Source organism: Dasypus novemcinctus, chromosome 17 (assembly GCF_030445035.2).
Source record: "Dasypus novemcinctus isolate mDasNov1 chromosome 17, mDasNov1.1.hap2, whole genome shotgun sequence".
Classification (NCBI taxonomy): domain Eukaryota; kingdom Metazoa; phylum Chordata; class Mammalia; order Cingulata; family Dasypodidae; genus Dasypus; species Dasypus novemcinctus.
Window position 1 is genome coordinate 83,138,603 of NC_080689.1, and position 12,613 is coordinate 83,151,215.

Genomic DNA, 12,613 nt, shown 5'->3' on the forward strand with positions numbered 1-12,613 from the left:
ACATATTCCTTCCTGTTAACCTGGACTGCTTTGCCAATTTGCTGACCTTTGTAGTGTCCTCTCACAACCTGAACATCATCTTTTCGGATAGGCATGGATCAAACATTATATTTCTGTCTCAGCTCCTTGGAAAGAGGGGAAGACATAAACTTCCTCCAAATGTGGGAAGGTGCATTGAAATGCCTTTTATGGTTCTTGCTCTGATCAGAGGTCACAAAGGGATTGAACTTCATTTTGGCTGCTGCCGCTCAGCGATGGCTGCAAAAGGAAAAAGCTGCTCTCTATTTTTGATGCTGATTTTAACTGTATTTAACACTGGAAACTACTTCAATTCATTATCACATTATTAAAGGGCAAGAGTACTCAAAAGTACACTTCTCGCACCTGTATGCTTCCGTGTACATATGTATGTTTTCTGGTTTGTGATTTTGATCTAGTTATTGGTTTTTTTTTAAATTTTCCCTTAATCATCCATTTCTTTAGTGTGTATTAATCCTCATTGTGAGCAGTGATGAAATTAGTGTGTTTTCTCTTACTTCTCTTTCCCCACCCTCTAGTACCTGATTTTAGGTGATTATATCATTTTGCTTAAGAGTTTGCCTTTATTCTGTAAATATGCTTCTACTGATGACTATCTTGAGATACTGATGATGGCACCTTCATTGTCCCCTCCTCTAGCCAAGTGGTGAGTTGCGTGGGACCAAATGTCAGACAAGGAAAAGGAGTGGGTCTTTCACACCGAAGATAATCCCTGATGAGTGATAGGCAGGTGACATCACCCATCACTGCCCCTCTACCCTAGTATATACCACCTGATTGCTTGGCTCAACTCCCTTGCTCACATAATATCTCTAATATATTCTCTTTCTCCTCAGAAAAGCCAAGAATTTGATATCCTTGTCTTAGGTTCTGTGTTTCCTAGAGGCAATCAAGGCCTTCTGCCATCATTTGGAAAGCAAGTGTAGAACCAAGAACTTAGCTTAGTTTTCTTAGTTTTTGTTAGTTCATGAATTGATTTAAATGAATGTTTTTTGTTTTTTTTTTACCCATGATCTCTGTTTGGTCCAGAGATTCGAAGATTCTCTCACATTCAGCCATGGAAGCAAGGTAGAGCTGGGATAGAATCTCATTTCTTGCCCTGTATTCCTCTGCCATGTCAAACTCTATGTAATTCATAAGTTCAGCCAAACTTTACTGGAAGATACTGGAACAAGTCACTTGTACAGAGCAGGGGAGGTCAAGTGCAAGAAGGAGGCTTAAATGATGTAGCTCTTGTCATTTGTTTAAGAGATACACCACAAGAATGTGTTATAGATGTAGCTGTGATCAGGGCTCAATGGCTTCCACAGATGGCTGTCTACTTAGTGAGCAGCACAATGTCCCCATATACAGGAAGCCTGGGAGTGCATTTGTGAAATCTCAGTGTGAGCCCATTTGTAGGAGTCCAACATTTTTATGGTTTCAGTTCACATGCTGGCAAGATGCTGGGTAATAAGATCATGGCATAATGTGGCTGACAGGTTTTTATGTGTATAGGCATTTTAAAAATCAGCAAGCCAAATTAAAGGAATTTTTTTCTACAGGTTATTTCTAAAATAGTGCTTTTAAATGTAGGATGGCCAAGTATTAGTGAGTATTTGACAAATTTGAGGAAAAAAATGTCAGAAGTTGAAGACAGGCATACAAAGTATGATCTATGAATAACTGGAGGGCCTGAATGAGAAAACCAAAGCAAAGACATGAAAAAAATATTAAAAATTATAATTCCTTATTTTTCTGGAAGGAGATTCTTTGAAGCTGCATTATGAAACCTTACACTGAGTATTGACTCAGAATGACTAATAGCAAGACATATTCTCGCTAAAATTACTAGGGTGTAAAAGTAGAATGAAGTCTTTTGTGCATTAGAGTAAAGCAAGTGCATTATGAAAAGAACATTAGCATCTCATCATCAGTTTTGATACTATTTTGTGCCAGAAGAAAATGCGGTAATATATTTGTGGAAAGAAATGTGAATCATGGTGCTATCAACAGCAAAACTGACATGAAAGTGTAAACAGCATTGAAATCCAACTTCACTGGCTTGAAGTTGGGTAATATGTTCCCATGATCCCTTTCAGGTGAGGGAACAGATTTCAGGAAGACATTGGTAGGAGGACAGATGTTAAGTCTTACATTTACAGTTATTTGTCCATTCATTCACTCTAACTTTGTTTAGGGTGCATATCTATCTATGTATTTATTTTATTGATAAGGATGAAGAAAAACCAGTAGTTGGAGAGAGATTGTTTAATGTGTTAACATCTAAAATTAAATGTCAAACCTATTTTTAAAATTCAGTATAAGTCTTTGAAAATGAAAAATAAATTTTCCCTCAATTGGCTGATTAGGGAATTGGGTAAAAGGGGCTGAGCACTGGGGCATCTCCATTTCTTTGGTATTATATCCCCTTTCAGGCTCCAAACATCATATCATCTCCAGATCCTCTGAGACTCAGGCTGAGGCCTCCAGCTCAAGGTCTTTGTGCTGTCAGTAGTGGGGATCACTGGGGAGGCATAGAGATTGGAGGGAGGAGTTTTTCTGGAGTGGGTAACAGGAGCCAGAAGACACCTCGGATCATTAATTGTCTGCATTTACTTTGACCGGCCAGTTCATGTTTCCACCTCCGTGTTCACACAGAATGCTGGAAACCTCAGTTTCTCCTCAGTTTTGCTGATTTTCCTAAAGTGCCAAAAGAAGGTTAGGAAAGCAATGGAATGCACGTGGACTTGTTTCCCTTCCTCTCTTTATCCTATCCACTCCACACTCACATTTCCTCTTCCTCTTCTTCCTGTCTTTTCATTCATTTCTTCAGTGTCTTCAGTGTATTCCAGGAAAAGAGGATTTATGAAAAGACACTTTTCTTCTTTGAACAGTGTAGACAGCTGCAAGGAAAGGAACCCACTTGATGACCATGTGCACATGTGCAGGAACACCCTGCAAGGGGAGAGCCCACCCCAGAACTAACTTCACAGGTGCTCCTTCCACTGGGTGTGGCCCAAGGCTTTTGACAACCAGCCCAGTTCCCTGCCTGGACCATTCAGGCTTGTGCAAGCTGATTCAGTGATGCACGTATGTTAAAACCAGGGCAATGCTAAGAAAATAGGTAAAGAGGATGGGAGAAATTTATAGACATTGTTGTTCCCATGACCTCAACTTCCTGGATGAGACCACTTCCTTCAGGATAAGAATCAGAAAATAAGGAACAGATAGAATGGAGAAAAGCTATAAAGAGGAGCTTATGAATAAGAAAGGGAGAGATTACAAAAAAGACAGAGAGAGGAAGGAAATTACATGCAAATTGTTGTTCTCTGTATCTGATACTTCAGAAGCTGTGAAGTAAGCCTCCTGGTAACCCCGGCAGTAATGGTGATCTATCAACCTTGTGAAAGGAAATGGGAAAGTTAGGGTTGAGGGCAGAACTCAAGCTCCTGTTGGTTATGTCAGGGTGTGGTCTTATCCCAGGACACAATTCTGTCCTCACCACCACACTCCTCTCCTAGGGTCTCAGTCGCTTCACCTTGGCTGTGAAGGAGTGGGTCTAAGATTCCAGAGTCCCTTTCCCAGCTCTCAAATACTATACCTGTGGCCAGTGAGGAATGCCTGTACCCTCTAGTTCCTCTAAGAAGGCAGATACTCTCCATGTCTTTCTATACATGATGTTGTCTTTCTTCTCCTTTTTACCACCTTCACTACCTCCCTGCCTCTTTTCTCTCTCTGTATTACTGCCCATTTGCTTTCTCCTTGTCAGCTTCCACCAATCATATTGTTCTATGATACAGGAACACTGGAGAACAATCCCTGTGCACATATTATTCCCATATTATGCTGCCACCCTCTCCAAAATATCAGTCAATTAACCAATCCTCTCTAACCAGGGAGCAACTATCAGAAGCATGGAGTTGAATCAGGTCTTGTGTTCTAGCCAGTCAACTCTGCCCTGTTCCCCACTCGACAGTCATGCCCCTCCATGTACCTTTCCTCAGTCTTGTCCAGGCACCCATCAGTGCTAGTACTTCAGTGGTTTGATGAATTCCCAAAAGATTCCACTTATTTAAGTGGCCTGTCGATCCCCTATTATATCACTTTCAGACTAACTGAATACAGACAAGTTACTTTACCTCTAATCTTACAGTCAACCCCTCCAATCAGTTCAGAAACTTATAGGGATGCTGTGAGGACAAAGTGTCTTCCATGAACCTAAGGTCATACCAGTCTCAGGACAATCGCTTGATTTATAGGATTAATGGTCACTGTCACCCACAGGACATGATTCAACTCCGTGCCTCTGAGAGTTGCTCCCTGGTTTAAAATGGATTGGTTAATTGATCAATTGATTTATTGAAGAGGGTGGCAGTGTATTATGGGAATAATCTGAGAGGAGCAGGGAACCCTTGGCCCTGCTTCCCAGAGACTCTCCAAGACAGCAAGAGCCAATATGTGAAGCAAGCCTGGCAGGCCATTCACACAAGGCCTCCAGAAACCCAGCCAGGCTTTGGAATGTGTTGGAGAAAGAGTTGTACATGAACCTCTCAAGTGGAAGCAATTTCAGGTTTTAATCTAATCCCAGGATTTTGGATTTGTGTGAGCAGTAGAGAATAGAAGGATGTTCAAGGATATGTTTCCTTCAATACCTTTCCAGCACCCAGGTGCATGTGTAGTCAGCCCAGAGCACATGTTCTTTATGTCAGAAAGGATAAAACATTAATGAAGTGCTACCAGACCGGTAAGTACAGAGGGAGAAGCCCTAATTCCCAACCACCACCTGGCACCCAGTAGAAGAACTTTGTCCCAAGTCTAGTTGATAGTCTGGGAGAGCTTGTGTCCTGCCAGATCCCCTCCATTGTAGGTCAACACCAAAACCTCATCTACACTCTCTTGTGCTTTATTCCCAAGAGCTGCTAACCAAGGAAAAACAAAGGCTTTGAGGATTGGTCTTATGGGAAAGTGAATCTTAAATAGCATAGCAAGGAAAGATGATTGCAAACACAGTACACTCAAAGAACATGATGATAATACTTCTTACTATTGTTATTAAATATGGAAAGAATAAAGCAGACCTCCATGTATATTTCCATTACTTTCTGATTTCACAGTCCCTTCTTCAGTTGCTAAAGTAGCAGTGTTACTAGACTGTTCCTGATAACCCACTCACATTGGATCCTATCTTGAGTGATATTACCTACCTGGATTGTCATTTTCATCACTGCTGGTGGAGACATACCTCTGATCCACAAGCCAATCTTTAGGAACACATACATCTGCAAGAAAGTTTTTGGAGAATGTGGCACACCCATCCTTTCCTTCTCCACTTGATGGCTTGCTGGCTACCCAAGATCACCACAGGTTCTTAGACCATCTCTGGACTCTGTGGAGTCAGAGGCCTTCAATAAGACATTATAAATGGTCTGCAAATGAGCGAGGTGGAGAAAGAATCCCCTTTTAACTATTTACTTTCCCCATTTTGATGGATCATTAAAGCTCTTATGTCCAAACTTATCACCCTGAAATTCTGACTGTTCTGGAAATACTCTATATTAGATGAGTTCAATGAAAAGACCAATGGCAGGCTCAGAGCTGCTGCCCGGGAAAGTGTATTGTGAGGATGGAAATGTTCTTTCTGCATCGTCCATGGCATAGCTACTAGCACAAATGGCTGTTGCGCTTTTGAAAAATGGATAATACTACATTGTGCTGCAGATGCCCTGAAGGTGTGGTGCTCAGAAATAAGAACTGAAATCATGAATGTTCCAAACTTATAGACAATTCGAGATCCCGCCAGGCCGAAGAGATGTGAACTAAATGTATAGAATTTGGAGTCAAAGCACTTAATATCTCCAGACTATGGTTTCCTATTCTCTAGGTGTGAAACTCAAAAATTCATTCACCTCTCAATCCTTCCATATCTCATATGTTTTGAAAAAGTCAGATATGGCTGCTTTTCTTTTATCATGACCAATCAAAATGCCATGATCAGACTTTACAGGCTTACTAAGAGGTGAGATTTATTACTAAATGAAGACTTATTATGAAATCTTAGTAAGAGGTGTTCTCTAATACAATTTTTTTTAATGATCTTTTTTTTTAAAAAAAAAAAGATTTATTTATTTAATTCCCCCCCCTCGCCCGGTTGTCTGTTCTCTGTGTCTATTTGCTGCGTTTTGTTTCTTTGTCCGCTTCTGTTGTCATCAGTGGCACGGGAAGTGTGGGCGGCGTCATTCCTGGGCAGGCTGCACTTTTCTTTTGCGCTGGGCGGCTCTCCTTACGGTTGCACTCTTTGCGCGAGGGGCTCCCCTACACGGGGGCACCCCTGCGTGGCGCGGCACTCCTTGCGCGCATCAGCACTGCACATGGGCCAGCTCCACACGGGTCAAGGAGGCCTGAGGTTTGAACCGCAGACCTCCCCTGTGGTAGACGGATGCCCTAACCCCTGGGCCAAGTCCGTTTCCCACAATTTTATCCATTTACAGTCCTGTGAACATTTTCCTGAAAGGTAATGGGGTATTCTCCTGGTTTACTGAGGTATACTTGACATACAATAAACTAAACATATTTAAAGGATATAACTTGATAAAATTTTGACATATACCCATGAAGAAAGGAAGCTGGCATTTTTTAAACAGAAAGCTGACATTAGCAACTTTTTAGTGTTAGAGAAATCTAGGAAAACACACAAATGGACACACGTTCTCACACATGCACCTTGAGAATCATACACACACACATCAGGAAGCTTCTTTCTGTGGAGAGGTTCTCTAGACAAAGCCAACAAGGAATATTCATTGATCATCATCTAGATTTTTCCTCAGCAATTGTGTGAGGAGAGAATACATACTATTGTTGCTTGCTCTTGGAGCCACCTGCAGTTGCAGAAAAGAAAACACTATAATGATCACAACTTGCTATGTTGTGTTTGTAGAAGGCTTTAGAAAACCAGATGGGAAAGAGGGTCAAGTCAAGGAAACCAAAAAGCAAGTGAGGGGACATCTGAGGAGAAGGCATGAGCTTTTCCTGTACGATGTATCTCTCCATTTTGGTTGGCATTTAAAAAAATTCTTAATCCAAGAAAATATGGCTGCTAATCTAATGCTTCCATTCGTGGTTGTCCTTTTGAAACAGAGATCGGCAGGTCAAAACAGATGCCAAGTGAACACAGTCCCCACCAAGGAAATTGTACATATCATCTATAAAGTAATGGTCAGCTTTAATTGAACGGAAAAAGAAAAATACAGAAAGCAATGGTTCTAAAGGGAAACTTACCTTGGAATTAGGTGGGGCTTCCTCTACTGCCCTGGCTCCCAGGTATTTCAGCAGGCCCTCTGGGGGAGCTAGGAGGATAAAGAGTAATAGTCAGTACATTGGAGGTATTGCCCTTGGAGTACTCTGAAGTTTTGCTTGACATGGACATTAGAGTAATATAGAGCAGGTATTTAACAAGGATAGTGTGAGCTGCCAATGAGTAGAAAAAGGGAAGCAAAATGGAGGTGGAGGAATAAAATGGGATGCAGTCCTTGACTTTGTAGCTAATGACATCCCAAAGCAATGTGAAATAATCCAAAAAAGTTACCAAGTACATGCCATTGTTCAATGATGGATTATCATTCCTCCTGCCATTTTGAAGTCCAACTAAAATGCTACTATCACCTTGTCCTGTTACGAAATCATCAGTATCCATGGTTCCACATATGTCATCTCTCTCTCTTTTTTTTTAAAGGCGGTACCAGGGATTTACCTCTGAACCTCATTCATGGGAGGCAGGCACTCAACAACTGAGCTATACCTGCTTCCCATTTTTCATCTTTTGTATAGGATTTTTTTCTCTATTTTTTAAAAAATGTTACATTCAAAAAATATGAGAGGTCCCCATTTACCCCCCACCCCCCTCACCCCACTCCTCCCACATCAACAACCTCTTTCATCATCATCATGGGACATTCATTGCATTTGGTGAAAACATTTTGGAGCACTGCTGCACCACATGGATAATGGTTTACATTGTAGTTTACACTCTCCCCCGGTCCACTCAGTGGGCCATGGCAGGACATACAATGTCCAGCACCTGTTTCTGCAGGATTTTGCTGTTATTTGTACATGAGCATTTTATTAGCTTTCTAAAGTTTAATAATAGGGTAATTGTTTTAAAGACATTTTATTTATAACTTTATTGTGGGACTGGATTCAAGTCTAGGCAAAACATTCTGTTTTATTTATTTTTTAATCCTTAATCATAAAGATACTCATTTATAGAAGATTTGAAGATATTTAAATACTGCCACTTAAAAATTGACCACTATAAATCATGTAGTATTTTTCCTTCCAGTCTTCCTTTTCTATACCTTGAATGCTTATTCATTGAATGTGATGGATGTCCATCTTTATACTATCCAGGCACCAATTTGATAGCTCATTATTAAGGGGAGACATGAGTTGAGTGCTAAGGCTCTAATGCAGTTATAAAAGTTGCAGCAAGGATGATATACACCAGATCAATAGCCAAATGGTAACTTGAGTTCTTATTGGTCACTGTCCCTAAGGCGTGCAGCAAACAGTGCTGAGCATTTCTAGGACTCAAGATGCTGATGTTATGAAATACGCTAACATCTCCCAGTTCCTATCTGTTTGGGCTGTAGTGTGGAGGACTGACTTAGGTAAACCAGATTGTGCTTCCAGTCATTCAGAATCTGAGCTGAAAAGGCATGTGGACTTTCTATGTGCATTTCACCCTATGTCAATTCACAGTCTGCAGTCAGTTTCCCTTGCTGGCATGGTGTAGAATCATCGCATGGCCAAGTGATGGGGCTAGATTATGGCTATAGCATCAGGATCAGGGACACTCCTGTTTGAAATTGTAGGCTAATTGTCTCTGCACCTCCGTTCTTCTTCAGAAGAGTGGGAATAAACAGTCATAGTATGGTTGTGTTGAAGGTTGAATGAGTAAATATATGTAAAGGGTGTAGTAGTGGTTTTTTTGAGAAGTTGACACTGGCAATTGTGCTATACAGATGGGAAATAGCTTCTCCACCCTCACCTTCACAATCTCATCTCAAAGACTCTAACATAGATATCTCCAGCCCTGGTACACAAACCCTCACCACCTAAAGGGAATACAGATGGCCATCACTTAACCCAGAAAATAATCACATCCCCATTTCTCATTCTCACCTGGAAGCTGGAATCAGGGTGGTTCTTCAGAGTAAAGCAAGCGCACAGTCCCTGGGAATTGAACCCAGAACCTCATACATGGAAAGAAGGTGTTCAACCACTGGGCTACATCAGCTCCACCCTGGTTTTTTAATTATCTAGATTTTTTCTGAAGTTCAAAAATGCATACCATTTTCTCTTGTACCTGAGGTCACCTGTAATTATATTAAAGAAAACACTCAGGATCAGATCATGCTGTGTAGTGTTGACACAGATCTTTTGCACTTTTGGTACAGATGGGAAACAGTGGTTGAGTGAAAGGTCCCATAAGTAATTGTAGCAGACACACATGGAAAGATACACACTTTTCCTAGATAATGCATCTCTCATGTCTATTTTGGTTGGCACAAAAAATTCTTACTCTTAGAAGGAAAAACTGCTGCCAATTAAAAAGCCCATATACTTGATTCCCTGCTCTTGCTATTTGTAAATAACAACTTGACACAGTAATAGAATACTCCTTAAGTAAGGAAATTGTATATGTCATCTATAATGTACACGGTCAGAATTTTCATATCTGAACTCAATTGAAAATGAAAGGAATAAGTAAAGTGACAATTTTCTCAGACAAAGAAAGGCAACCTTACCTTGGAATTAGATGGGGTCTTCTCATCTGCCCTGTCACTAGGTGGTTCCTCCATCAGGCCAAGGCCTCTCTTTAAAAGGTGGTACACATTCAAATAGTGTTTAAGTGCCCATCCTGTGCTGACCAAAAATAATTTGCTTGCTCACAAAAGCCAAATTGATTGTTAGGGAGGCATCCCCCACTTAAAAGAGCTCATTATCAAAGTTGAATTTTAAAAGTCCCATTCAAGTAATTGCCAAACAAATAAGTTCTCCCTATATACAAAAAAAAAAAAAGGCCAACAGAAAGGCCTTCTATCACCAGGCCAAACCAGAAGAAAAATGTTCAAGTAAACAAACAGGACTGCTGTTATGTCAAAATGCCAAAGTTCAAAAGTCACCCCTAAAAGGTCTAGAACCTCAACCAAAAAGAGGCATGTTCAGAACCAAGAGGACTCACACACAGGAACTCAGGGCTTTTGGGGAGATGGCAGAGCTGAAGGGGCTTTTGCCTTTACCATGCTCAAATCCAACAGTAGCTCCAGAGTCAGGTTGGTAGGTACTTAGAATCCTGTTTCTAACACTATGTAATGTCAACTGAGAAATAAACTAAGTTGCAAGGCAACAAAGGCACTTATTTAGGGTCTTAGGGTTGCAATTAGGGGAGCACAGATTCAGGTAGCAATCCAAATCATGTCCCATCTTTGTATTTCCAGGCAAGGGGCTTTAAAGAAGACTTGAGAAGTTGTCTGTAGTTGTAGTGTATTTGGGGTATTCAGTATTCTGTATTGTCCTTCAGGTTAGATAGTTAACTGAGTTCTTTATCTTGTGTGTGTGTGTGTGTGTGTGTGTGTGTGTGTGTGTGTGTATGTTTTAATGGTCAAAGACCAGAGAAGAAATACTTTCAAATATTAGCATTGGAGTATGGATGTGGCTCAAGAAGTTGAACACCTGCTTCCCACATGGGAGGTCCTAGGTTTGGTTCCCAGTGCCTCTGAAAAAAAAAAACAAAAACAAAACCAACCAACCAACAATCAAACAAAAGAAACCAACTCGGGAACCGATGTGGTTCAGTGGTTAAGCACTGGCTTTCCACATACATGAGGTCTCAGGTTTAATCCCCAACCCCAGTACGGTAAAAAAAAAAAAAAAAAAAAAAAAAAATTAGCATTGGTATTTTTTCAGTGGTGAGCTTGTGATTTTGATTCTCTTTGCTATGCCATCTGAAGTTTCTTAAATAGTATGTTTAAGTTGCATAGAGAAATAACTATTTTGAGTGCTAATGACACCTGTGAAAGTCAAAAGGTCGAACGTGCTTCTGAACACTTGCCTTGAATTGCTTTTCTAATGCCTTACCCAGCATGTTTTTGACAGCAGCTGTTATGTTCAAGGCCAGAAGATGAATGTGATTGGGAACGTGGTCACTGGAATTACATGTTCAGGGCTGATTCCTGACTCTGCTTCATATCAGCTGGGAAATTTACTCAATTGTCTGCGTCTCATTTCCAGATCTGAAATACTGAGCTAGTACCATTGGCCTCATCGGCTGTCCCCAGAATTAAGTAATGGTCTTGGCTCAAATTAGAGACACAATCCATATTAATTTATTGATATATCTAATGTTTTTTCTTATTATTCACCTGTTTGCTCAGTTACTTTTCTTCATATGGTAATTCATAACTGTAATGTATAAGTATTGTGAGACAAAAGTCATCCTAACTTCCAAGAGCAACACCCACAGTGGAGTTATGACCTTTTTCTACCCTCCCAGACAGATATTTATGGACACCAAAGGCAGACTGGATAAACTGGGGGAACAATAATAGTGCAGTTGGCACACTGTTCTTATGTTGTGCTAAAAACTTCTGCCAAAGGACTAGGCCCAAACTGAGTGTGAAATACTAAAATATCTGTCTGGAAGACCAGAGCATGGAATATTAGAAACTACTTCACAACAGTTGTGAATTAAAGGCAGCCAAGGTGTCTTTTGTTGTTGTTGTTGTTACTGTTTTCAGGAAAGTTTATTACCAACCCCTTAGGAGGGCACTACAAATAATGGGGTTAGAAACCCAAACCAAACCTTGAAACAGTTGAAAACAGGCCTGCTAGAGAGCCAGATGGCCCCAAGTCGTCAGGGAAAGGAAGTAAAGGAGAGGCATTCTAGGCGGTGACCTACCCTGGAGCCTGAGTCTGTATATTAGTGTGACTATTCTGGGGAAGGGGGGGCGGGCAGAAATCCTCACCTCCATAACCCCAGTGTTGCCCTGGATCATGGGGAGGAAAGGCAGAAGCAAGCACTGAGGGCACAGACCTTACTGAGTCTAATCTTGGCATCACTGCCTCCAAAACTGTGAGACAATAAACTCCTTTAAGCCAACAAATATGTGTTATATGACATGTCAACCATGGTGTACTGAAACAGTTCCTTTGAAAAATCCTCTTGCCCCAAAGTTCCTGAGGGGAAGAACTGATGCCCTGGAGGAGGTGGCTCACCCACAAGAAGAGTACCTATCCTGACCCAGCCTCCTGTCTCTACATTTCCATCCTTGATGCAAAATATGAGGTAGTTTCCCCCACATAAAGGCCTTCTGAAGTATCAAGGATGTCCAAATTTTTGGCCAACTTCCCCCAGCATCTTCACAATACCTTCTGCCTCATGTGAGTCTTCCTGTGGGTTGGACTACCATCCCAAGTGACCAGTGGTCTGCTTGGCTCCTCTACTGGCTCAGAACCTAAGACATTCCAGACCAACTGCCAGATAACAGCTATGCAAAGAATTAGCTTCACCTTTAACTGAACTACCCTGGAA

The 12,613-nt window shown here is 41.1% G+C and overlaps 1 long non-coding RNA gene across 5 annotated transcripts; it reads right to left on the bottom strand.

Moving 5' to 3' along the window:
* Positions 1-2,274: 2,274 nt before the first annotated feature.
* On the bottom strand, positions 2,275-12,613 carry LOC131274040 (uncharacterized). Of its 5 annotated transcripts, none has more exons than XR_009181243.2 (8): positions 12,451-12,602; positions 9,828-9,940; positions 9,202-9,395; positions 7,300-7,367; positions 5,264-5,300; positions 3,334-3,421; positions 2,811-2,924; positions 2,275-2,721 (listed from the first exon to the last, which is right to left on the bottom strand). It is a non-coding gene; the product is annotated as an uncharacterized lncRNA (long non-coding RNA). The 5 variants fall into 5 exon arrangements; XR_009181242.2 differs by having other exon boundaries at positions 5,226-5,300; positions 12,451-12,601; XR_009181240.1 differs by having other exon boundaries at positions 3,334-5,300; positions 12,451-12,613.